Raw genomic sequence first — 26,400 nt, 5'->3', positions numbered from 1 at the left:
GGCGGAGGGCGCCCCTGCCCCGCTCAAGAAGCCGAGCCTCTCCGCGCTTCCCCGCCGCCTCCTCCCGCCCCAGGCCCCGCGCCGGGTCGGGCCTGTTGAGTTCGCCGGCCGGGTCCCGCGGGCTCCGAGGGACGAGGGTGACAGGCGGGGCGGGCAGGGAGCGGCGGGCCGGGGTTGGGGGCTGTCTCTGTATACACACACACTCACACTCACACTCACTCACTCACTCACACTCACACTCACACAAGATGCGCCTCCACGGCTGGACCCGCCAAGGTGGAGACCTTCAAGCCCCCCTCCTCTCCTTGCCTGGCCTCCTTCACCTCCCCGCCCCCCACCCCCAGCGCGCCGGGGCCGCTGACTGCGCACGGGCGGGAGGGGCGGGGCGCTCGCCCTTTGACCCCAGCCAGGGGCGGCCCTCCCCCACAACCCCTTTCAGCTGCGCCCCCCACCCTGTGGCCTGGCGGCCGCCTATTCCCCCGGGCCAGGGCTGGGGCACAGCGCACGGGGGAGGGGAGCCAGTGTATGGGGCGTCTCTCTCTCTCGGGATGTGTCCCATGGGTGGGGTGGGGTGGCGTGGTTTGTGGGGCGCTGAAGAAATCAGTCCCCTCCATCTCCTCCCTCTGGAAAACACCCAAGCCCTTGGAGAACTGCCCGCACCTCTACCTACCGTGGGGGCCGGGACCCTCCTCTGTGTCCTCCTGTGGCCCAGTCCAAGGGGCCTGGGCCTGGCCGGGGCTGCATTGGACCCCAACCACCCTGGCGTGTGGACTCGCCAAAAATCGGCGATTAGATATTGGATTCCAGCGTCATTGAGGTCATTTCACTAATGAGTGCACCGCAAAGAGTTTCCTAATCCATCTGTGAGGGTGGCAACCGAAAGAGAATTTTAGAGCTGACAGAATAGGCGAGGAAAGGCATAGGAGATTTCCACACCCAGTAAGGAAGCCTTTCCCGAAGTGGAAGAAAGAAAGGAGCAAACAGAGACACCGGTAGCCCGCCCGGATCAGAGTCTGCCCCTGAGAGAAAGTACCCTGACCAGGTTCACCCGTGGGTGGGTCGCGAGCTAGCGGCATTCAGAAGAGCGAGGCCCGCAGTCTGTGCAGAAGACACCTGCACTCGGGTGTGTGTGGCGGCACAATTCACAAGCAGCTCCAGATGTTAAACCAAGGAGAAGCCAGGGAGTTCCCAACGCCCCAGGTGTCCTCAGCCCACGACTGGCTGCTGTGGGAATGCGAAGCCCGGCTCCTGGTCTCAGAGCGGGGCAACCAGGAGGTGTGATGTCCACCCCGGCGTTCCCAGGAGGATCAGACTGAAGCTGGGACTTGGCCTGAAAGTGTCCCCTCGCATGGCCACCCCCTTCCCCTTCCTGCTCCTCTACTCCTGGTGCCCCTCCATCCAGGGGCCAGACCTTAAAGAGTCACCCGCAAGAGAATCCTGGTCCCAAAGGAGCCTTCTGGGGGACCCCTGCTGAGAGAGGTTGTGGGCCTGGCCCGCTGGGGCTCTGCCCGACCCAGGGCTGAGAGATGCAACCTCCCAGCTCTGGGTCCCTGCAGGAAGTGTTGGCAAGCACAGGGCCAGTCCTCCAAAGGCCCAGGTGCAGGGAGCCCAGGCCAAGCAGCCTGTGGAAGAAGCCACATGCTGTGCCACCCCGGGGAACACGACTGCAGGCCACGGCCCTTCCCACCTCCTCCTCCTCCTCCTCCTCCTCCTCCTCCTCCTCCTCCTCCTCCTCCTCCTCCTCCTCCCACCCCGCCCCCGCCCCCGCCCCCACATGGCACAGGGCCCAGAGACACCTCAGACACTTGCTACCCAAAGTGCAAAGGGCATCAGTTGCTCCTCCAAACCCCCCCCCCAGCCCAGCAGACCGCGTTGTCCAGCCAGCCCCCGGGCCTCCCTGGGGAGCCCAGCACAAAAGTGCAGACACCCACCGGACCCTCAATCTCAGTTTTCGGATGTTTTTGCCACTCTAAGGACCCGCAGGCCAGCTGGGCCTTCTGGCAGGACAGAGAGCCCCGGAATCCGACGTGGAGAGCTGGGTGTACGTCCCCATGAGGAGGCGGTCCCCACCTCCGCGGCTATCCCCTTGCGGGGAGCGGCAGCCGCGGGGCCTCAGAGAAGACACCAGGCTGGGCCCCCACGGCACAGCGGGAGCACGTCCCCCGCAGGCCACTTAGCGACGGCGGCCAGCCGGCGGACGGTTGGGTTGCGCGAGACGCTGCGGCCGCCCTGCTACCGGGTTCCTGGGAGGGCGTCCTGGAAGCAGCGTCCACACCAAGCCCTTGGAAGGCCCAGGCGACGGAGGAGCCCCGTCAGGCAGGGGCCGAGGACGGTGACGGCCCGGGCGGGGAGGAGCGTGTCAGGCAGGGGCAGAGGACGGTGACAGGTGACAGGCCGGGCGGGAAGGAGTCAGTCAGGCAGGGGCCGTGGAGGAGACGGGCTGGGTAAGGGTTAGGGTTAGTGTCAGGGCACAAGTCACAATCGCAAAGACCTGGAAGCCACCCGAGTGCCCATCGACCCACGAGTGGGTAAGTAAAATGTGGCCCGTGGACACCACGGAGTGCTATTCGGCTATGAGGAGCAGCGGTGAGGGGGCACCTCTCGTGGTTCTCCTGGCCAGAGCTGGAACCCGTTCCAGTAAGCCAAGTATCCCAAGAATGGACACACGAGCACCACGTGCTCGCGCTCACCAGCAAATGGGTACGAACCGATGGACACCTAAGTGGACACAGAGGAATCACCTTCTTCGGGTGGGTGTCGGGCGGGTGGGGGGAGGGGATGGGCATACACATCCATTAGGAATGGGGTGGGTACGCACCGACTGGGGGATGGGCGCACTTGAAGCTCTGACCCGAGGGGGGAGGCTGGGAGAGGGCAACGCACCCGACCTTAACATTGGTGCCCCCACAATATGCTGGAACAACATGAGAGGTAAATGAATAAGAACACGGGGGGGGGGAGGGGGGCACGGGCAACACATGTCACCTTAACACTTGGACTCCCATCATCTGCTTGAAAAGAGAGAGAAAAGAAAATGCAATAATAGAGATAAGAGACACTTTTTAAAAATAATGAATCCGGCCGGGCGCTGTGGCTCACGCCTGTAATCCTAGCTCTTGGGAGGCCGAGGCGGGCGGATTGCTCAAGGTCAGGAGTTCAAAACCAGCCTGAGCAAGAGCGAGACCCCGTCTCTACTATAAATAGAAAGAAATTAATTGGCCAACTGATATATATATAAAAAATTAGCGGGGCATGGTGGCGCATGCCTGCAGTCCCAGCTACCCGGGAGGCTGAGGCAGAAGGATCACTCGAGCCCAGGAGTTTGAAGTTGCTGTGAGCTAGGCTGACGCCACGGCACTCACTCTAGCCTGGGCAACAAACGGAGACTCTGTCTCAAAAAAAAAAAAAAAATGAATCCGAAGAGAAAAGTAAAAGGAGGCCTGTGGAGCAGGTCTGGGTGTGACTCCGGATCCCCGAACATCAGGTGCCACCACCAAAGATTCCTACGTGTAGCCCATAGAACCCCAAAAGCAACGGGAGGAGTTCTGGTCACATACTCCCTCAAAATGACATCCTGGCCTTCTTCTGGAACTCCCTCCCCTCTCAGACTCTCAAGGTTTCCTCCAGCGTGTCGGCTCCCACAGAGCAGACCTTTGGTCTGAGACCTGACTGTCCAGAAGCCAGGCATGCTGCCGCGTGGCGGCGGTGTCACGGCTCGGGACAAGAGGAGGCCCCACGGTGCGGGCTGGGGCGCCAGGCACCGCGGCGGGCGCCGAGGGTGGGGGTCCCCCCCACCCCGGGCCGCCCCCGCACTCCCAGAAACGCGACAGAACCAGAGGCAAAAAAAAAGAGAAGAAGCCTACGGCACCCGGTATTCCCGGGCGGTCTCCCATCCAAGTTCTAACCAGGCCCGAGCCTGCTTAGCTTCCGAGACCAGACGGGATCGGGCGCGTTCGGGGTGGTGTGGCCGTGGACGGCGGAGGGCGCCCCTGCCCCGCTCAAGAAGCCGAGCCTCTCCGCGCTTCCCCGCCGCCTCCTCCCGCCCCAGGCCCCGCGCCGGGTCGGGCCTGTTGAGTTCGCCGGCCGGGTCCCGCGGGCTCCGAGGGACGAGGGTGACAGGCGGGGCGGGCAGGGAGCGGCGGGCCGGGGTTGGGGGCTGTCTCTGTATACACACACACTCACACTCACACTCACTCACTCACTCACACTCACACTCACACAAGATGCGCCTCCACGGCTGGACCCGCCAAGGTGGAGACCTTCAAGCCCCCCTCCTCTCCTTGCCTGGCCTCCTTCACCTCCCCGCCCCCCACCCCCAGCGCGCCGGGGCCGCTGACTGCGCACGGGCGGGAGGGGCGGGGCGCTCGCCCTTTGACCCCAGCCAGGGGCGGCCCTCCCCCACAACCCCTTTCAGCTGCGCCCCCCACCCTGTGGCCTGGCGGCCGCCTATTCCCCCGGGCCAGGGCTGGGGCACAGCGCACGGGGGAGGGGAGCCAGTGTATGGGGCGTCTCTCTCTCTCGGGATGTGTCCCATGGGTGGGGTGGGGTGGCGTGGTTTGTGGGGCGCTGAAGAAATCAGTCCCCTCCATCTCCTCCCTCTGGAAAACACCCAAGCCCTTGGAGAACTGCCCGCACCTCTACCTACCGTGGGGGCCGGGACCCTCCTCTGTGTCCTCCTGTGGCCCAGTCCAAGGGGCCTGGGCCTGGCCGGGGCTGCATTGGACCCCAACCACCCTGGCGTGTGGACTCGCCAAAAATCGGCGATTAGATATTGGATTCCAGCGTCATTGAGGTCATTTCACTAATGAGTGCACCGCAAAGAGTTTCCTAATCCATCTGTGAGGGTGGCAACCGAAAGAGAATTTTAGAGCTGACAGAATAGGCGAGGAAAGGCATAGGAGATTTCCACACCCAGTAAGGAAGCCTTTCCCGAAGTGGAAGAAAGAAAGGAGCAAACAGAGACACCGGTAGCCCGCCCGGATCAGAGTCTGCCCCTGAGAGAAAGTACCCTGACCAGGTTCACCCGTGGGTGGGTCGCGAGCTAGCGGCATTCAGAAGAGCGAGGCCCGCAGTCTGTGCAGAAGACACCTGCACTCGGGTGTGTGTGGCGGCACAATTCACAAGCAGCTCCAGATGTTAAACCAAGGAGAAGCCAGGGAGTTCCCAACGCCCCAGGTGTCCTCAGCCCACGACTGGCTGCTGTGGGAATGCGAAGCCCGGCTCCTGGTCTCAGAGCGGGGCAACCAGGAGGTGTGATGTCCACCCCGGCGTTCCCAGGAGGATCAGACTGAAGCTGGGACTTGGCCTGAAAGTGTCCCCTCGCATGGCCACCCCCTTCCCCTTCCTGCTCCTCTACTCCTGGTGCCCCTCCATCCAGGGGCCAGACCTTAAAGAGTCACCCGCAAGAGAATCCTGGTCCCAAAGGAGCCTTCTGGGGGACCCCTGCTGAGAGAGGTTGTGGGCCTGGCCCGCTGGGGCTCTGCCCGACCCAGGGCTGAGAGATGCAACCTCCCAGCTCTGGGTCCCTGCAGGAAGTGTTGGCAAGCACAGGGCCAGTCCTCCAAAGGCCCAGGTGCAGGGAGCCCAGGCCAAGCAGCCTGTGGAAGAAGCCACATGCTGTGCCACCCCGGGGAACACGACTGCAGGCCACGGCCCTTCCCACCTCCTCCTCCTCCTCCTCCTCCTCCTCCTCCTCCTCCTCCTCCTCCTCCTCCTCCTCCTCCCACCCCGCCCCCGCCCCCGCCCCCACATGGCACAGGGCCCAGAGACACCTCAGACACTTGCTACCCAAAGTGCAAAGGGCATCAGTTGCTCCTCCAAACCCCCCCCCCAGCCCAGCAGACCGCGTTGTCCAGCCAGCCCCCGGGCCTCCCTGGGGAGCCCAGCACAAAAGTGCAGACACCCACCGGACCCTCAATCTCAGTTTTCGGATGTTTTTGCCACTCTAAGGACCCGCAGGCCAGCTGGGCCTTCTGGCAGGACAGAGAGCCCCGGAATCCGACGTGGAGAGCTGGGTGTACGTCCCCATGAGGAGGCGGTCCCCACCTCCGCGGCTATCCCCTTGCGGGGAGCGGCAGCCGCGGGGCCTCAGAGAAGACACCAGGCTGGGCCCCCACGGCACAGCGGGAGCACGTCCCCCGCAGGCCACTTAGCGACGGCGGCCAGCCGGCGGACGGTTGGGTTGCGCGAGACGCTGCGGCCGCCCTGCTACCGGGTTCCTGGGAGGGCGTCCTGGAAGCAGCGTCCACACCAAGCCCTTGGAAGGCCCAGGCGACGGAGGAGCCCCGTCAGGCAGGGGCCGAGGACGGTGACGGCCCGGGCGGGGAGGAGCGTGTCAGGCAGGGGCAGAGGACGGTGACAGGTGACAGGCCGGGCGGGAAGGAGTCAGTCAGGCAGGGGCCGTGGAGGAGACGGGCTGGGTAAGGGTTAGGGTTCGTGTCAGGGCACAAGTCACAATCGCAAAGACCTGGAAGCCACCCGAGTGCCCATCGACCCACGAGTGGGTAAGTAAAATGTGGCCCGTGGACACCACGGAGTGCTATTCGGCTATGAGGAGCAGCGGTGAGGGGGCACCTCTCGTGGTTCTCCTGGCCAGAGCTGGAACCCGTTCCAGTAAGCCAAGTATCCCAAGAATGGACACACGAGCACCACGTGCTCGCGCTCACCAGCAAATGGGTACGAACCGATGGACACCTAAGTGGACACAGAGGAATCACCTTCTTCGGGTGGGTGTCGGGCGGGTGGGGGGAGGGGATGGGCATACACATCCATTAGGAATGGGGTGGGTACGCACCGACTGGGGGATGGGCGCACTTGAAGCTCTGACCCGAGGGGGGAGGCTGGGAGAGGGCAACGCACCCGACCTTAACATTGGTGCCCCCACAATATGCTGGAACAACATGAGAGGTAAATGAATAAGAACACGGGGGGGGGGAGGGGGGCACGGGCAACACATGTCACCTTAACACTTGGACTCCCATCATCTGCTTGAAAAGAGAGAGAAAAGAAAATGCAATAATAGAGATAAGAGACACTTTTTAAAAATAATGAATCCGGCCGGGCGCTGTGGCTCACGCCTGTAATCCTAGCTCTTGGGAGGCCGAGGCGGGCGGATTGCTCAAGGTCAGGAGTTCAAAACCAGCCTGAGCAAGAGCGAGACCCCGTCTCTACTATAAATAGAAAGAAATTAATTGGCCAACTGATATATATATAAAAAATTAGCGGGGCATGGTGGCGCATGCCTGCAGTCCCAGCTACCCGGGAGGCTGAGGCAGAAGGATCACTCGAGCCCAGGAGTTTGAAGTTGCTGTGAGCTAGGCTGACGCCACGGCACTCACTCTAGCCTGGGCAACAAACCGAGACTCTGTCTCAAAAAAAAAAAAAAAAATGAATCCGAAGAGAAAAGTAAAAGGAGGCCTGTGGAGCAGGTCTGGGTGTGACTCCGGATCCCCGAACATCAGGTGCCACCACCAAAGATTCCTACGTGTAGCCCATAGAACCCCAAAAGCAACGGGAGGAGTTCTGGTCACATACTCCCTCAAAATGACATCCTGGCCTTCTTCTGGAACTCCCTCCCCTCTCAGACTCTCAAGGTTTCCTCCAGCGTGTCGGCTCCCACAGAGCAGACCTTTGGTCTGAGACCTGACTGTCCAGAAGCCAGGCATGCTGCCGCGTGGCGGCGGTGTCACGGCTCGGGACAAGAGGAGGCCCCACGGTGCGGGCTGGGGCGCCAGGCACCGCGGCGGGCGCCGAGGGTGGGGGTCCCCCCCACCCCGGGCCGCCCCCGCACTCCCAGAAACGCGACAGAACCAGAGGCAAAAAAAAAAAGAAGAAGCCTACGGCACCCGGTATTCCCGGGCGGTCTCCCATCCAAGTTCTAACCAGGCCCGAGCCTGCTTAGCTTCCGAGACCAGACGGGATCGGGCGCGTTCGGGGTGGTGTGGCCGTGGACGGCGGAGGGCGCCCCTGCCCCGCTCAAGAAGCCGAGCCTCTCCGCGCTTCCCCGCCGCCTCCTCCCGCCCCAGGCCCCGCGCCGGGTCGGGCCTGTTGAGTTCGCCGGCCGGGTCCCGCGGGCTCCGAGGGACGAGGGTGACAGGCGGGGCGGGCAGGGAGCGGCGGGCCGGGGTTGGGGGCTGTCTCTGTATACACACACACTCACACTCACACTCACTCACTCACTCACACTCACACTCACACAAGATGCGCCTCCACGGCTGGACCCGCCAAGGTGGAGACCTTCAAGCCCCCCTCCTCTCCTTGCCTGGCCTCCTTCACCTCCCCGCCCCCCACCCCCAGCGCGCCGGGGCCGCTGACTGCGCACGGGCGGGAGGGGCGGGGCGCTCGCCCTTTGACCCCAGCCAGGGGCGGCCCTCCCCCACAACCCCTTTCAGCTGCGCCCCCCACCCTGTGGCCTGGCGGCCGCCTATTCCCCCGGGCCAGGGCTGGGGCACAGCGCACGGGGGAGGGGAGCCAGTGTATGGGGCGTCTCTCTCTCTCGGGATGTGTCCCATGGGTGGGGTGGGGTGGCGTGGTTTGTGGGGCGCTGAAGAAATCAGTCCCCTCCATCTCCTCCCTCTGGAAAACACCCAAGCCCTTGGAGAACTGCCCGCACCTCTACCTACCGTGGGGGCCGGGACCCTCCTCTGTGTCCTCCTGTGGCCCAGTCCAAGGGGCCTGGGCCTGGCCGGGGCTGCATTGGACCCCAACCACCCTGGCGTGTGGACTCGCCAAAAATCGGCGATTAGATATTGGATTCCAGCGTCATTGAGGTCATTTCACTAATGAGTGCACCGCAAAGAGTTTCCTAATCCATCTGTGAGGGTGGCAACCGAAAGAGAATTTTAGAGCTGACAGAATAGGCGAGGAAAGGCATAGGAGATTTCCACACCCAGTAAGGAAGCCTTTCCCGAAGTGGAAGAAAGAAAGGAGCAAACAGAGACACCGGTAGCCCGCCCGGATCAGAGTCTGCCCCTGAGAGAAAGTACCCTGACCAGGTTCACCCGTGGGTGGGTCGCGAGCTAGCGGCATTCAGAAGAGCGAGGCCCGCAGTCTGTGCAGAAGACACCTGCACTCGGGTGTGTGTGGCGGCACAATTCACAAGCAGCTCCAGATGTTAAACCAAGGAGAAGCCAGGGAGTTCCCAACGCCCCAGGTGTCCTCAGCCCACGACTGGCTGCTGTGGGAATGCGAAGCCCGGCTCCTGGTCTCAGAGCGGGGCAACCAGGAGGTGTGATGTCCACCCCGGCGTTCCCAGGAGGATCAGACTGAAGCTGGGACTTGGCCTGAAAGTGTCCCCTCGCATGGCCACCCCCTTCCCCTTCCTGCTCCTCTACTCCTGGTGCCCCTCCATCCAGGGGCCAGACCTTAAAGAGTCACCCGCAAGAGAATCCTGGTCCCAAAGGAGCCTTCTGGGGGACCCCTGCTGAGAGAGGTTGTGGGCCTGGCCCGCTGGGGCTCTGCCCGACCCAGGGCTGAGAGATGCAACCTCCCAGCTCTGGGTCCCTGCAGGAAGTGTTGGCAAGCACAGGGCCAGTCCTCCAAAGGCCCAGGTGCAGGGAGCCCAGGCCAAGCAGCCTGTGGAAGAAGCCACATGCTGTGCCACCCCGGGGAACACGACTGCAGGCCACGGCCCTTCCCACCTCCTCCTCCTCCTCCTCCTCCTCCTCCTCCTCCTCCCACCCCGCCCCCGCCCCCGCCCCCACATGGCACAGGGCCCAGAGACACCTCAGACACTTGCTACCCAAAGTGCAAAGGGCATCAGTTGCTCCTCCAAACCCCCCCCCCAGCCCAGCAGACCGCGTTGTCCAGCCAGCCCCCGGGCCTCCCTGGGGAGCCCAGCACAAAAGTGCAGACACCCACCGGACCCTCAATCTCAGTTTTCGGATGTTTTTGCCACTCTAAGGACCCGCAGGCCAGCTGGGCCTTCTGGCAGGACAGAGAGCCCCGGAATCCGACGTGGAGAGCTGGGTGTACGTCCCCATGAGGAGGCGGTCCCCACCTCCGCGGCTATCCCCTTGCGGGGAGCGGCAGCCGCGGGGCCTCAGAGAAGACACCAGGCTGGGCCCCCACGGCACAGCGGGAGCACGTCCCCCGCAGGCCACTTAGCGACGGCGGCCAGCCGGCGGACGGTTGGGTTGCGCGAGACGCTGCGGCCGCCCTGCTACCGGGTTCCTGGGAGGGCGTCCTGGAACCAGCGTCCACACCAAGCCCTTGGAAGGCCCAGGCGACGGAGGAGCCCCGTCAGGCAGGGGCCGAGGACGGTGACGGCCCGGGCGGGGAGGAGCGTGTCAGGCAGGGGCAGAGGACGGTGACAGGTGACAGGCCGGGCGGGAAGGAGTCAGTCAGGCAGGGGCCGTGGAGGAGACGGGCTGGGTAAGGGTTAGGGTTAGTGTCAGGGCACAAGTCACAATCGCAAAGACCTGGAAGCCACCCGAGTGCCCATCGACCCACGAGTGGGTAAGTAAAATGTGGCCCGTGGACACCACGGAGTGCTATTCGGCTATGAGGAGCAGCGGTGAGGGGGCACCTCTCGTGGTTCTCCTGGCCAGAGCTGGAACCCGTTCCAGTAAGCCAAGTATCCCAAGAATGGACACACGAGCACCACGTGCTCGCGCTCACCAGCAAATGGGTACGAACCGATGGACACCTAAGTGGACACAGAGGAATCACCTTCTTCGGGTGGGTGTCGGGCGGGTGGGGGGAGGGGATGGGCATACACATCCATTAGGAATGGGGTGGGTACGCACCGACTGGGGGATGGGCGCACTTGAAGCTCTGACCCGAGGGGGGAGGCTGGGAGAGGGCAACGCACCCGACCTTAACATTGGTGCCCCCACAATATGCTGGAACAACATGAGAGGTAAATGAATAAGAACACGGGGGGGGGAGGGGGGCACGGGCAACACATGTCACCTTAACACTTGGACTCCCATCATCTGCTTGAAAAGAGAGAGAAAAGAAAATGCAATAATAGAGATAAGAGACACTTTTTAAAAATAATGAATCCGGCCGGGCGCTGTGGCTCACGCCTGTAATCCTAGCTCTTGGGAGGCCGAGGCGGGCGGATTGCTCAAGGTCAGGAGTTCAAAACCAGCCTGAGCAAGAGCGAGACCCCGTCTCTACTATAAATAGAAAGAAATTAATTGGCCAACTGATATATATATAAAAAATTAGCGGGGCATGGTGGCGCATGCCTGCAGTCCCAGCTACCCGGGAGGCTGAGGCAGAAGGATCACTCGAGCCCAGGAGTTTGAAGTTGCTGTGAGCTAGGCTGACGCCACGGCACTCACTCTAGCCTGGGCAACAAACCGAGACTCTGTCTCAAAAAAAAAAAAAAAAATGAATCCGAAGAGAAAAGTAAAAGGAGGCCTGTGGAGCAGGTCTGGGTGTGACTCCGGATCCCCGAACATCAGGTGCCACCACCAAAGATTCCTACGTGTAGCCCATAGAACCCCAAAAGCAACGGGAGGAGTTCTGGTCACATACTCCCTCAAAATGACATCCTGGCCTTCTTCTGGAACTCCCTCCCCTCTCAGACTCTCAAGGTTTCCTCCAGCGTGTCGGCTCCCACAGAGCAGACCTTTGGTCTGAGACCTGACAGTCCAGAAGCCAGGCATGCTGCCGCGTGGCGGCGGTGTCACGGCTCGGGACAAGAGGAGGCCCCACGGTGCGGGCTGGGGCGCCAGGCACCGCGGCGGGCGCCGAGGGTGGGGGTCCCCCCCACCCCGGGCCGCCCCCGCACTCCCAGAAACGCGACAGAACCAGAGGCAAAAAAAAAAAGAAGAAGCCTACGGCACCCGGTATTCCCGGGCGGTCTCCCATCCAAGTTCTAACCAGGCCCGAGCCTGCTTAGCTTCCGAGACCAGACGGGATCGGGCGCGTTCGGGGTGGTGTGGCCGTGGACGGCGGAGGGCGCCCCTGCCCCGCTCAAGAAGCCGAGCCTCTCCGCGCTTCCCCGCCGCCTCCTCCCGCCCCAGGCCCCGCGCCGGGTCGGGCCTGTTGAGTTCGCCGGCCGGGTCCCGCGGGCTCCGAGGGACGAGGGTGACAGGCGGGGCGGGCAGGGAGCGGCGGGCCGGGGTTGGGGGCTGTCTCTGTATACACACACACTCACACTCACACTCACTCACTCACTCACACTCACACTCACACAAGATGCGCCTCCACGGCTGGACCCGCCAAGGTGGAGACCTTCAAGCCCCCCTCCTCTCCTTGCCTGGCCTCCTTCACCTCCCCGCCCCCCACCCCCAGCGCGCCGGGGCCGCTGACTGCGCACGGGCGGGAGGGGCGGGGCGCTCGCCCTTTGACCCCAGCCAGGGGCGGCCCTCCCCCACAACCCCTTTCAGCTGCGCCCCCCACCCTGTGGCCTGGCGGCCGCCTATTCCCCCGGGCCAGGGCTGGGGCACAGCGCACGGGGGAGGGGAGCCAGTGTATGGGGCGTCTCTCTCTCTCGGGATGTGTCCCATGGGTGGGGTGGGGTGGCGTGGTTTGTGGGGCGCTGAAGAAATCAGTCCCCTCCATCTCCTCCCTCTGGAAAACACCCAAGCCCTTGGAGAACTGCCCGCACCTCTACCTACCGTGGGGGCCGGGACCCTCCTCTGTGTCCTCCTGTGGCCCAGTCCAAGGGGCCTGGGCCTGGCCGGGGCTGCATTGGACCCCAACCACCCTGGCGTGTGGACTCGCCAAAAATCGGCGATTAGATATTGGATTCCAGCGTCATTGAGGTCATTTCACTAATGAGTGCACCGCAAAGAGTTTCCTAATCCATCTGTGAGGGTGGCAACCGAAAGAGAATTTTAGAGCTGACAGAATAGGCGAGGAAAGGCATAGGAGATTTCCACACCCAGTAAGGAAGCCTTTCCCGAAGTGGAAGAAAGAAAGGAGCAAACAGAGACACCGGTAGCCCGCCCGGATCAGAGTCTGCCCCTGAGAGAAAGTACCCTGACCAGGTTCACCCGTGGGTGGGTCGCGAGCTAGCGGCATTCAGAAGAGCGAGGCCCGCAGTCTGTGCAGAAGACACCTGCACTCGGGTGTGTGTGGCGGCACAATTCACAAGCAGCTCCAGATGTTAAACCAAGGAGAAGCCAGGGAGTTCCCAACGCCCCAGGTGTCCTCAGCCCACGACTGGCTGCTGTGGGAATGCGAAGCCCGGCTCCTGGTCTCAGAGCGGGGCAACCAGGAGGTGTGATGTCCACCCCGGCGTTCCCAGGAGGATCAGACTGAAGCTGGGACTTGGCCTGAAAGTGTCCCCTCGCATGGCCACCCCCTTCCCCTTCCTGCTCCTCTACTCCTGGTGCCCCTCCATCCAGGGGCCAGACCTTAAAGAGTCACCCGCAAGAGAATCCTGGTCCCAAAGGAGCCTTCTGGGGGACCCCTGCTGAGAGAGGTTGTGGGCCTGGCCCGCTGGGGCTCTGCCCGACCCAGGGCTGAGAGATGCAACCTCCCAGCTCTGGGTCCCTGCAGGAAGTGTTGGCAAGCACAGGGCCAGTCCTCCAAAGGCCCAGGTGCAGGGAGCCCAGGCCAAGCAGCCTGTGGAAGAAGCCACATGCTGTGCCACCCCGGGGAACACGACTGCAGGCCACGGCCCTTCCCACCTCCTCCTCCTCCTCCTCCTCCTCCTCCTCCTCCTCCTCCTCCCACCCCGCCCCCGCCCCCGCCCCCACATGGCACAGGGCCCAGAGACACCTCAGACACTTGCTACCCAAAGTGCAAAGGGCATCAGTTGCTCCTCCAAACCCCCCCCCCAGCCCAGCAGACCGCGTTGTCCAGCCAGCCCCCGGGCCTCCCTGGGGAGCCCAGCACAAAAGTGCAGACACCCACCGGACCCTCAATCTCAGTTTTCGGATGTTTTTGCCACTCTAAGGACCCGCAGGCCAGCTGGGCCTTCTGGCAGGACAGAGAGCCCCGGAATCCGACGTGGAGAGCTGGGTGTACGTCCCCATGAGGAGGCGGTCCCCACCTCCGCGGCTATCCCCTTGCGGGGAGCGGCAGCCGCGGGGCCTCAGAGAAGACACCAGGCTGGGCCCCCACGGCACAGCGGGAGCACGTCCCCCGCAGGCCACTTAGCGACGGCGGCCAGCCGGCGGACGGTTGGGTTGCGCGAGACGCTGCGGCCGCCCTGCTACCGGGTTCCTGGGAGGGCGTCCTGGAACCAGCGTCCACACCAAGCCCTTGGAAGGCCCAGGCGACGGAGGAGCCCCGTCAGGCAGGGGCCGAGGACGGTGACGGCCCGGGCGGGGAGGAGCGTGTCAGGCAGGGGCAGAGGACGGTGACAGGTGACAGGCCGGGCGGGAAGGAGTCAGTCAGGCAGGGGCCGTGGAGGAGACGGGCTGGGTAAGGGTTAGGGTTCGTGTCAGGGCACAAGTCACAATCGCAAAGACCTGGAAGCCACCCGAGTGCCCATCGACCCACGAGTGGGTAAGTAAAATGTGGCCCGTGGACACCACGGAGTGCTATTCGGCTATGAGGAGCAGCGGTGAGGGGGCACCTCTCGTGGTTCTCCTGGCCAGAGCTGGAACCCGTTCCAGTAAGCCAAGTATCCCAAGAATGGACACACGAGCACCACGTGCTCGCGCTCACCAGCAAATGGGTACGAACCGATGGACACCTAAGTGGACACAGAGGAATCACCTTCTTCGGGTGGGTGTCGGGCGGGTGGGGGGAGGGGATGGGCATACACATCCATTAGGAATGGGGTGGGTACGCACCGACTGGGGGATGGGCGCACTTGAAGCTCTGACCCGAGGGGGGAGGCTGGGAGAGGGCAACGCACCCGACCTTAACATTGGTGCCCCCACAATATGCTGGAACAACATGAGAGGTAAATGAATAAGAACACGGGGGGGGAGGGGGGCACGGGCAACACATGTCACCTTAACACTTGGACTCCCATCATCTGCTTGAAAAGAGAGAGAAAAGAAAATGCAATAATAGAGATAAGAGACACTTTTTAAAAATAATGAATCCGGCCGGGCGCTGTGGCTCACGCCTGTAATCCTAGCTCTTGGGAGGCCGAGGCGGGCGGATTGCTCAAGGTCAGGAGTTCAAAACCAGCCTGAGCAAGAGCGAGACCCCGTCTCTACTATAAATAGAAAGAAATTAATTGGCCAACTGATATATATATAAAAAATTAGCGGGGCATGGTGGCGCATGCCTGCAGTCCCAGCTACCCGGGAGGCTGAGGCAGAAGGATCACTGGAGCCCAGGAGTTTGAAGTTGCTGTGAGCTAGGCTGACGCCACGGCACTCACTCTAGCCTGGGCAACAAACCGAGACTCTGTCTCAAAAAAAAAAAAAAAAATGAATCCGAAGAGAAAAGTAAAAGGAGGCCTGTGGAGCAGGTCTGGGTGTGACTCCGGATCCCCGAACATCAGGTGCCACCACCAAAGATTCCTACGTGTAGCCCATAGAACCCCAAAAGCAACGGGAGGAGTTCTGGTCACATACTCCCTCAAAATGACATCCTGGCCTTCTTCTGGAACTCCCTCCCCTCTCAGACTCTCAAGGTTTCCTCCAGCCTGTCGGCTCCCACAGAGCAGACCTTTGGTCTGAGACCTGACTGTCCAGAAGCCAGGCATGCTGCCGCATGGCGGCGGTGTCACGGCTCGGGACAAGAGGAGGCCCCACGGTGCGGGCTGGGGCGCCAGGCACCGCGGCGGGCGCCGAGGGTGGGGGTCCCCCCACCCCGGGCCGCCCCCGCACTCCCAGAAACGCGACAGAACCAGAGGCAAAAAAAAAAGAAGAAGCCTACGGCACCCGGTATTCCCGGGCGGTCTCCCATCCAAGTTCTAACCAGGCCCGAGCCTGCTTAGCTTCCGAGACCAGACGGGATCGGGCGCGTTCGGGGTGGTGTGGCCGTGGACGGCGGAGGGCGCCCCTGCCCCGCTCAAGAAGCCGAGCCTCTCCGCGCTTCCCCGCCGCCTCCTCCCGCCCCAGGCCCCGCGCCGGGTCGGGCCTGTTGAGTTCGCCGGCCGGGTCCCGCGGGCTCCGAGGGACGAAGGTGACAGGCGGGGCGGGCAGGGAGCGGCGGGCCGGGGTTGGGGGCTGTCTCTGTATACACACACACTCACACGCACTCACTCACTCACTCACACTCACACAAGATGCGCCTCCACGGCTGGACCCGCCAAGGTGGAGACCTTCAAGCCCCCCTCCTCTCCTTGCCTGGCCTCCTTCACCTCCCCGCCCCCCACCCCCAGCGCGCCGGGGCCGCTGACTGCGCACGGGCGGGAGGGGCGGGGCGCTCGCCCTTTGACCCCAGCCAGGGGCGGCCCTCCCCCACAACCCCTTTCAGCTGCGCCCCCCACCCTGTGGCCTGGCGGCCGCCTATTCCCCCGGGCCAGGGCTGGGGCACAGCGCACGGGGGAGGGGAGCCAGTGTATGGGGCGTCTCTCTCTCTCGGGATGTGTCCCATGGGTGGGGTGGGGTGGCGTGGTTTGTGGGGCGCTGAAGAAATCAGTCCCCTCCATCTCCTCCCTCTGGAAAACACCCAAGCCCTTGGAGAACTGCCCGCACCTCTACCTACCGTGGGGGCCGGGACCCTCCTCTGTGTCCTCCTGTGGCCCAGTCCAAGGGGCCTGGGCCTGGCCGGGGCTGCATTGGACCCCAACCACCCTGGCGTGTGGACTCGCCAAAAATCGGCGATTAGATATTGGATTCCAGCGTCATTGAGGTCATTTCACTAATGAGTGCACCGCAAAGAGTTTCCTAATCCATCTGTGAGGGTGGCAACTGAAAGAGAATTTTAAAGCTGACAGAATAGGCGAGGGAAGGCATAGGAGATTTCCACACCCAGTAAGGAAGCCTTTCCCGAAGTGGAAGAAAGAAAGGAGCAAACAGAGACACCGGTAGCCCGCCCGGATCAGAGTCTGCCCCTGAGAGAAAGTACCCTGACCAGGTTCACCCGTGGGTGGGTCGCGAGCTAGCGGCATTCAGAAGAGCGAGGCCCGCAGTCTGTGCAGAAGACACCTGCACTCGGGTGTGTGTGGCGGCACAATTCACAAGCAGCTCCAGATGTTAAACCAAGGAGAAGCCAGGGAGTTCCCAACGCCCCAGGTGTCCTCAGCCCACGACTGGCTGCTGTGGGAATGCGAAGCCCGGCTCCTGGTCTCAGAGCGGGGCAACCAGGAGGTGTGATGTCCACCCCGGCGTTCCCAGGAGGATCAGACTGAAGCTGGGACTTGGCCTGAAAGTGTCCCCTCGCATGGCCACCCCCTTCCCCTTCCTGCTCCTCTACTCCTGGTGCCCCTCCATCCAGGGGCCAGACCTTAAAGAGTCACCCGCAAGAGAATCCTGGTCCCAAAGGAGCCTTCTGGGGGACCCCTGCTGAGAGAGGTTGTGGGCCTGGCCCGCTGGGGCTCTGCCCGACCCAGGGCTGAGAGATGCAACCTCCCAGCTCTGGGTCCCTGCAGGAAGTGTTGGCAAGCACAGGGCCAGTCCTCCAAAGGCCCAGGTGCAGGGAGCCCAGGCCAAGCAGCCTGTGGAAGAAGCCACATGCTGTGCCACCCCGGGGAACACGACTGCAGGCCACGGCCCTTCCCACCTCCTCCTCCTCCTCCTCCTCCTCCTCCTCCTCCTCCTCCTCCTCCTCCCACCCCGCCCCCGCCCCCGCCCCCACATGGCACAGGGCCCAGAGACACCTCAGACACTTGCTACCCAAAGTGCAAAGGGCATCAGTTGCTCCTCCAAACCCCCCCCCCAGCCCAGCAGACCGCGTTGTCCAGCCAGCCCCCGGGCCTCCCTGGGGAGCCCAGCACAAAAGTGCAGACACCCACCGGACCCTCAATCTCAGTTTTCGGATGTTTTTGCCACTCTAAGGACCCGCAGGCCAGCTGGGCCTTCTGGCAGGACAGAGAGCCCCGGAATCCGACGTGGAGAGCTGGGTGTACGTCCCCATGAGGAGGCGGTCCCCACCTCCGCGGCTATCCCCTTGCGGGGAGCGGCAGCCGCGGGGCCTCAGAGAAGACACCAGGCTGGGCCCCCACGGCACAGCGGGAGCACGTCCCCCGCAGGCCACTTAGCGACGGCGGCCAGCCGGCGGACGGTTGGGTTGCGCGAGACGCTGCGGCCGCCCTGCTACCGGGTTCCTGGGAGGGCGTCCTGGAAGCAGCGTCCACACCAAGCCCTTGGAAGGCCCAGGCGACGGAGGAGCCCCGTCAGGCAGGGGCCGAGGACGGTGACGGCCCGGGCGGGGAGGAGCGTGTCAGGCAGGGGCAGAGGACGGTGACAGGTGACAGGCCGGGCGGGAAGGAGTCAGTCAGGCAGGGGCCGTGGAGGAGACGGGCTGGGTAAGGGTTAGGGTTAGTGTCAGGGCACAAGTCACAATCGCAAAGACCTGGAAGCCACCCGAGTGCCCATCGACCCACGAGTGGGTAAGTAAAATGTGGCCCGTGGACACCACGGAGTGCTATTCGGCTATGAGGAGCAGCGGTGAGGGGGCACCTCTCGTGGTTCTCCTGGCCAGAGCTGGAACCCGTTCCAGTAAGCCAAGTATCCCAAGAATGGACACACGAGCACCACGTGCTCGCGCTCACCAGCAAATGGGTACGAACCGATGGACACCTAAGTGGACACAGAGGAATCACCTTCTTCGGGTGGGTGTCGGGCGGGTGGGGGGAGGGGATGGGCATACACATCCATTAGGAATGGGGTGGGTACGCACCGACTGGGGGATGGGCGCACTTGAAGCTCTGACCCGAGGGGGGAGGCTGGGAGAGGGCAACGCACCCGACCTTAACATTGGTGCCCCCACAATATGCTGGAACAACATGAGAGGTAAATGAATAAGAACACGGGGGGGGGGAGGGGGGCACGGGCAACACATGTCACCTTAACACTTGGACTCCCATCATCTGCTTGAAAAGAGAGAGAAAAGAAAATGCAATAATAGAGATAAGAGACACTTTTTAAAAATAATGAATCCGGCCGGGCGCTGTGGCTCACGCCTGTAATCCTAGCTCTTGGGAGGCCGAGGCGGGCGGATTGCTCAAGGTCAGGAGTTCAAAACCAGCCTGAGCAAGAGCGAGACCCCGTCTCTACTATAAATAGAAAGAAATTAATTGGCCAACTGATATATATATAAAAAATTAGCGGGGCATGGTGGCGCATGCCTGCAGTCCCAGCTACCCGGGAGGCTGAGGCAGAAGGATCACTCGAGCCCAGGAGTTTGAAGTTGCTGTGAGCTAGGCTGACGCCACGGCACTCACTCTAGCCTGGGCAACAAACCGAGACTCTGTCTCAAAAAAAAAAAAAAAAATGAATCCGAAGAGAAAAGTAAAAGGAGGCCTGTGGAGCAGGTCTGGGTGTGACTCCGGATCCCCGAACATCAGGTGCCACCACCAAAGATTCCTACGTGTAGCCCATAGAACCCCAAAAGCAACGGGAGGAGTTCTGGTCACATACTCCCTCAAAATGACATCCTGGCCTTCTTCTGGAACTCCCTCCCCTCTCAGACTCTCAAGGTTTCCTCCAGCGTGTCGGCTCCCACAGAGCAGACCTTTGGTCTGAGACCTGACTGTCCAGAAGCCAGGCATGCTGCCGCGTGGCGGCGGTGTCACGGCTCGGGACAAGAGGAGGCCCCACGGTGCGGGCTGGGGCGCCAGGCACCGCGGCGGGCGCCGAGGGTGGGGGTCCCCCCACCCCGGGCCGCCCCCGCACTCCCAGAAACGCGACAGAACCAGAGGCAAAAAAAAAAAGAAGAAGCCTACGGCACCCGGTATTCCCGGGCGGTCTCCCATCCAAGTTCTAACCAGGCCCGACCCTGCTTAGCTTCCGAGACCAGACGGGATCGGGCGCGTTCGGGGTGGTGTGGCCGTGGACGGCGGAGGGCGCCCCTGCCCCGCTCAAGAAGCCGAGCCTCTCCGCGCTTCCCCGCCGCCTCCTCCCGCCCCAGGCCCCGCGCCGGGTCGGGCCTGTTGAGTTCGCCGGCCGGGTCCCGCGGGCTCCGAGGGACGAAGGTGACAGGCGGGGCGGGCAGGGAGCGGCGGGCCGGGGTTGGGGGCTGTCTCTGTATACACACACACTCACACGCACTCACTCACTCACTCACACTCACACAAGATGCGCCTCCACGGCTGGACCCGCCAAGGTGGAGACCTTCAAGCCCCCCTCCTCTCCTTGCCTGGCCTCCTTCACCTCCCCGCCCCCCACCCCCAGCGCGCCGGGGCCGCTGACTGCGCACGGGCGGGAGGGGCGGGGCGCTCGCCCTTTGACCCCAGCCAGGGGCGGCCCTCCCCCACAACCCCTTTCAGCTGCGCCCCCCACCCTGTGGCCTGGCGGCCGCCTATTCCCCCGGGCCAGGGCTGGGGCACAGCGCACGGGGGAGGGGAGCCAGTGTATGGGGCGTCTCTCTCTCTCGGGATGTGTCCCATGGGTGGGGTGGGGTGGCGTGGTTTGTGGGGCGCTGAAGAAATCAGTCCCCTCCATCTCCTCCCTCTGGAAAACACCCAAGCCCTTGGAGAACTGCCCGCACCTCTACCTACCGTGGGGGCCGGGACCCTCCTCTGTGTCCTCCTGTGGCCCAGTCCAAGGGGCCTGGGCCTGGCCGGGGCTGCATTGGACCCCAACCACCCTGGCGTGTGGACTCGCCAAAAATCGGCGATTAGATATTGGATTCCAGCGTCATTGAGGTCATTTCACTAATGAGTGCACCGCAAAGAGTTTCCTAATCCATCTGTGAGGGTGGCAACCGAAAGAGAATTTTAGAGCTGACAGAATAGGCGAGGAAAGGCATAGGAGATTTCCACACCCAGTAAGGAAGCCTTTCCCGAAGTGGAAGAAAGAAAGGAGCAAACAGAGACACCGGTAGCCCGCCCGGATCAGAGTCTGCCCCTGAGAGAAAGTACCCTGACCAGGTTCACCCGTGGGTGGGTCGCGAGCTAGCGGCATTCAGAAGAGCGAGGCCCGCAGTCTGTGCAGAAGACACCTGCACTCGGGTGTGTGTGGCGGCACAATTCACAAGCAGCTCCAGATGTTAAACCAAGGAGAAGCCAGGGAGTTCCCAACGCCCCAGGTGTCCTCAGCCCACGACTGGCTGCTGTGGGAATGCGAAGCCCGGCTCCTGGTCTCAGAGCGGGGCAACCAGGAGGTGTGATGTCCACCCCGGCGTTCCCAGGAGGATCAGACTGAAGCTGGGACTTGGCCTGAAAGTGTCCCCTCGCATGGCCACCCCCTTCCCCTTCCTGCTCCTCTACTCCTGGTGCCCCTCCATCCAGGGGCCAGACCTTAAAGAGTCACCCGCAAGAGAATCCTGGTCCCAAAGGAGCCTTCTGGGGGACCCCTGCTGAGAGAGGTTGTGGGCCTGGCCCGCTGGGGCTCTGCCCGACCCAGGGCTGAGAGATGCAACCTCCCAGCTCTGGGTCCCTGCAGGAAGTGTTGGCAAGCACAGGGCCAGTCCTCCAAAGGCCCAGGTGCAGGGAGCCCAGGCCAAGCAGCCTGTGGAAGAAGCCACATGCTGTGCCACCCCGGGGAACACGACTGCAGGCCACGGCCCTTCCCACCTCCTCCTCCTCCTCCTCCTCCTCCTCCTCCTCCTCCTCCTCCTCCTCCCACCCCGCCCCCGCCCCCGCCCCCACATGGCACAGGGCCCAGAGACACCTCAGACACTTGCTACCCAAAGTGCAAAGGGCATCAGTTGCTCCTCCAAACCCCCCCCCCAGCCCAGCAGACCGCGTTGTCCAGCCAGCCCCCGGGCCTCCCTGGGGAGCCCAGCACAAAAGTGCAGACACCCACCGGACCCTCAATCTCAGTTTTCGGATGTTTTTGCCACTCTAAGGACCCGCAGGCCAGCTGGGCCTTCTGGCAGGACAGAGAGCCCCGGAATCCGACGTGGAGAGCTGGGTGTACGTCCCCATGAGGAGGCGGTCCCCACCTCCGCGGCTATCCCCTTGCGGGGAGCGGCAACCGCGGGGCCTCAGAGAAGACACCAGGCTGGGCCCCCACGGCACAGCGGGAGCACGTCCCCCGCAGGCCACTTAGCGACGGCGGCCAGCCGGCGGACGGTTGGGTTGCGCGAGACGCTGCGGCCGCCCTGCTACCGGGTTCCTGGGAGGGCGTCCTGGAAGCAGCGTCCACACCAAGCCCTTGGAAGGCCCAGGCGACGGAGGAGCCCCGTCAGGCAGGGGCCGAGGACGGTGACGGCCCGGGCGGGGAGGAGCGTGTCAGGCAGGGGCAGAGGACGGTGACAGGTGACAGGCCGGGCGGGAAGGAGTCAGTCAGGCAGGGGCCGTGGAGGAGACGGGCTGGGTAAGGGTTAGGGTTAGTGTCAGGGCACAAGTCACAATCGCAAAGACCTGGAAGCCACCCGAGTGCCCATCGACCCACGAGTGGGTAAGTAAAATGTGGCCCGTGGACACCACGGAGTGCTATTCGGCTATGAGGAGCAGCGGTGAGGGGGCACCTCTCGTGGTTCTCCTGGCCAGAGCTGGAACCCGTTCCAGTAAGCCAAGTATCCCAAGAATGGACACACGAGCACCACGTGCTCGCGCTCACCAGAAAATGGGTACGAACCGATGGACACCTAAGTGGACACAGAGGAATCACCTTCTTCGGGTGGGTGTCGGGCGGGTGGGGGGAGGGGATGGGCATACACATCCATTAGGAATGGGGTGGGTACGCACCGACTGGGGGATGGGCGCACTTGAAGCTCTGACCCGAGGGGGGAGGCTGGGAGAGGGCAACGCACCCGACCTTAACATTGGTGCCCCCACAATATGCTGGAACAACATGAGAGGTAAATGAATAAGAACACGGGGGGGGGAGGGGGGCACGGGCAACACATGTCACCTTAACACTTGGACTCCCATCATCTGCTTGAAAAGAGAGAGAAAAGAAAATGCAATAATAGAGATAAGAGACACTTTTTAAAAATAATGAATCCGGCCGGGCGCTGTGGCTCACGCCTGTAATCCTAGCTCTTGGGAGGCCGAGGCGGGCGGATTGCTCAAGGTCAGGAGTTCAAAACCAGCCTGAGCAAGAGCGAGACCCCGTCTCTACTATAAATAGAAAGAAATTAATTGGCCAACTGATATATATATAAAAAATTAGCGGGGCATGGTGGCGCATGCCTGCAGTCCCAGCTACCCGGGAGGCTGAGGCAGAAGGATCACTCGAGCCCAGGAGTTTGAAGTTGCTGTGAGCTAGGCTGACGCCACGGCACTCACTCTAGCCTGGGCAACAAACCGAGACTCTGTCTCAAAAAAAAAAAAAAAAATGAATCCGAAGAGAAAAGTAAAAGGAGGCCTGTGGAGCAGGTCTGGGTGTGACTCCGGATCCCCGAACATCAGGTGCCACCACCAAAGATTCCTACGTGTAGCCCATAGAACCCCAAAAGCAACGGGAGGAGTTCTGGTCACATACTCCCTCAAAATGACATCCTGGCCTTCTTCTGGAACTCCCTCCCCTCTCAGACTCTCAAGGTTTCCTCCAGCGTGTCGGCTCCCACAGAGCAGACCTTTGGTCTGAGACCTGACTGTCCAGAAGCCAGGCATGCTGCCGCGTGGCGGCGGTGTCACGGCTCGGGACAAGAGGAGGCCCCACGGTGCGGGCTGGGGCGCCAGGCACCGCGGCGGGCGCCGAGGGTGGGGGTCCCCCCACCCCGGGCCGCCCCCGCACTCCCAGAAACGCGACAGAACCAGAGGCAAAAAAAAAAAGAAGAAGCCTACGGCACCCGGTATTCCCGGGCGGTCTCCCATCCAAGTTCTAACCAGGCCCGACCCTGCTTAGCTTCCGAGACCAGACGGGATCGGGCGCGTTCGGGGTGGTGTGGCCGTGGACGGCGGAGGGCGCCCCTGCCCCGCTCAAGAAGCCGAGCCTCTCCGCGCTTCCCCGCCGCCTCCTCCCGCCCCAGGCCCCGCGCCGGGTCGGGCCTGTTGAGTTCGCCGGCCGGGTCCCGCGGGCTCCGAGGGACGAAGGTGACAGGCGGGGCGGGCAGGGAGCGGCGGGCCGGGGTTGGGGGCTGTCTCTGTATACACACACACTCACACGCACTCACTCACTCACTCACACTCACACAAGATGCGCCTCCACGGCTGGACCCGCCAAGGTGGAGACCTTCAAGCCCCCCTCCTCTCCTTGCCTGGCCTCCTTCACCTCCCCGCCCCCCACCCCCAGCGCGCCGGGGCCGCTGACTGCGCACGGGCGGGAGGGGCGGGGCGCTCGCCCTTTGACCCCAGCCAGGGGCGGCCCTCCCCCACAACCCCTTTCAGCTGCGCCCCCCACCCTGTGGCCTGGCGGCCGCCTATTCCCCCGGGCCAGGGCTGGGGCACAGCGCACGGGGGAGGGGAGCCAGTGTATGGGGCGTCTCTCTCTCTCGGGATGTGTCCCATGGGTGGGGTGGGGTGGCGTGGTTTGTGGGGCGCTGAAGAAATCAGTCCCCTCCATCTCCTCCCTCTGGAAAACACCCAAGCCCTTGGAGAACTGCCCGCACCTCTACCTACCGTGGGGGCCGGGACCCTCCTCTGTGTCCTCCTGTGGCCCAGTCCAAGGGGCCTGGGCCTGGCCGGGGCTGCATTGGACCCCAACCACCCTGGCGTGTGGACTCGCCAAAAATCGGCGATTAGATATTGGATTCCAGCGTCATTGAGGTCATTTCACTAATGAGTGCACCGCAAAGAGTTTCCTAATCCATCTGTGAGGGTGGCAACCGAAAGAGAATTTTAGAGCTGACAGAATAGGCGAGGAAAGGCATAGGAGATTTCCACACCCAGTAAGGAAGCCTTTCCCGAAGTGGAAGAAAGAAAGGAGCAAACAGAGACACCGGTAGCCCGCCCGGATCAGAGTCTGCCCCTGAGAGAAAGTACCCTGACCAGGTTCACCCGTGGGTGGGTCGCGAGCTAGCGGCATTCAGAAGAGCGAGGCCCGCAGTCTGTGCAGAAGACACCTGCACTCGGGTGTGTGTGGCGGCACAATTCACAAGCAGCTCCAGATGTTAAACCAAGGAGAAGCCAGGGAGTTCCCAACGCCCCAGGTGTCCTCAGCCCACGACTGGCTGCTGTGGGAATGCGAAGCCCGGCTCCTGGTCTCAGAGCGGGGCAACCAGGAGGTGTGATGTCCACCCCGGCGTTCCCAGGAGGATCAGACTGAAGCTGGGACTTGGCCTGAAAGTGTCCCCTCGCATGGCCACCCCCTTCCCCTTCCTGCTCCTCTACTCCTGGTGCCCCTCCATCCAGGGGCCAGACCTTAAAGAGTCACCCGCAAGAGAATCCTGGTCCCAAAGGAGCCTTCTGGGGGACCCCTGCTGAGAGAGGTTGTGGGCCTGGCCCGCTGGGGCTCTGCCCGACCCAGGGCTGAGAGATGCAACCTCCCAGCTCTGGGTCCCTGCAGGAAGTGTTGGCAAGCACAGGGCCAGTCCTCCAAAGGCCCAGGTGCAGGGAGCCCAGGCCAAGCAGCCTGTGGAAGAAGCCACATGCTGTGCCACCCCGGGGAACACGACTGCAGGCCACGGCCCTTCCCACCTCCTCCTCCTCCTCCTCCTCCTCCTCCTCCTCCTCCTCCTCCTCCTCCCACCCCGCCCCCGCCCCCGCCCCCACATGGCACAGGGCCCAGAGACACCTCAGACACTTGCTACCCAAAGTGCAAAGGGCATCAGTTGCTCCTCCAAACCCCCCCCCAGCCCAGCAGACCGCGTTGTCCAGCCAGCCCCCGGGCCTCCCTGGGGAGCCCAGCACAAAAGTGCAGACACCCACCGGACCCTCAATCTCAGTTTTCGGATGTTTTTGCCACTCTAAGGACCCGCAGGCCAGCTGGGCCTTCTGGCAGGACAGAGAGCCCCGGAATCCGACGTGGAGAGCTGGGTGTACGTCCCCATGAGGAGGCGGTCCCCACCTCCGCGGCTATCCCCTTGCGGGGAGCGGCAGCCGCGGGGCCTCAGAGAAGACACCAGGCTGGGCCCCCACGGCACAGCGGGAGCACGTCCCCCGCAGGCCACTTAGCGACGGCGGCCAGCCGGCGGACGGTTGGGTTGCGCGAGACGCTGCGGCCGCCCTGCTACCGGGTTCCTGGGAGGGCGTCCTGGAAGCAGCGTCCACACCAAGCCCTTGGAAGGCCCAGGCGACGGAGGAGCCCCGTCAGGCAGGGGCCGAGGACGGTGACGGCCCGGGCGGGGAGGAGCGTGTCAGGCAGGGGCAGAGGACGGTGACAGGTGACAGGCCGGGCGGGAAGGAGTCAGTCAGGCAGGGGCCGTGGAGGAGACGGGCTGGGTAAGGGTTAGGGTTAGTGTCAGGGCACAAGTCACAATCGCAAAGACCTGGAAGCCACCCGAGTGCCCATCGACCCACGAGTGGGTAAGTAAAATGTGGCCCGTGGACACCACGGAGTGCTATTCGGCTATGAGGAGCAGCGGTGAGGGGGCACCTCTCGTGGTTCTCCTGGCCAGAGCTGGAACCCGTTCCAGTAAGCCAAGTATCCCAAG

The 26,400-nt window shown here is 63.1% G+C and overlaps 6 pseudogenes; all 6 read right to left on the bottom strand.

The window, feature by feature from the left end:
* Nucleotides 1–3,856: 3,856 nt before the first annotated feature.
* LOC142868525 (uncharacterized) lies at nucleotides 3,857–3,975 on the bottom strand (annotated as a pseudogene).
* A 3,857-nt stretch (nucleotides 3,976–7,832) lies between these two features.
* On the bottom strand, nucleotides 7,833–7,951 carry LOC142868524 (uncharacterized; annotated as a pseudogene).
* Nucleotides 7,952–11,783: 3,832 nt separating this feature from the next.
* LOC142868523 (uncharacterized) lies at nucleotides 11,784–11,902 on the bottom strand (annotated as a pseudogene).
* Nucleotides 11,903–15,737: 3,835 nt separating this feature from the next.
* On the bottom strand, nucleotides 15,738–15,856 carry LOC142868522 (uncharacterized; annotated as a pseudogene).
* A 3,836-nt stretch (nucleotides 15,857–19,692) lies between these two features.
* On the bottom strand, nucleotides 19,693–19,811 carry LOC142868490 (uncharacterized; annotated as a pseudogene).
* Nucleotides 19,812–23,646: 3,835 nt separating this feature from the next.
* LOC142868489 (uncharacterized) lies at nucleotides 23,647–23,765 on the bottom strand (annotated as a pseudogene).
* Nucleotides 23,766–26,400: the final 2,635 nt, after the last annotated feature.

This window comes from Microcebus murinus, unplaced genomic scaffold (assembly GCF_040939455.1).
Source record: "Microcebus murinus isolate Inina unplaced genomic scaffold, M.murinus_Inina_mat1.0 scaf032_hap2_Mmur4.0, whole genome shotgun sequence".
Classification (NCBI taxonomy): domain Eukaryota; kingdom Metazoa; phylum Chordata; class Mammalia; order Primates; family Cheirogaleidae; genus Microcebus; species Microcebus murinus.
This window is presented reverse-complemented; position numbering and strand designations above follow the sequence as displayed.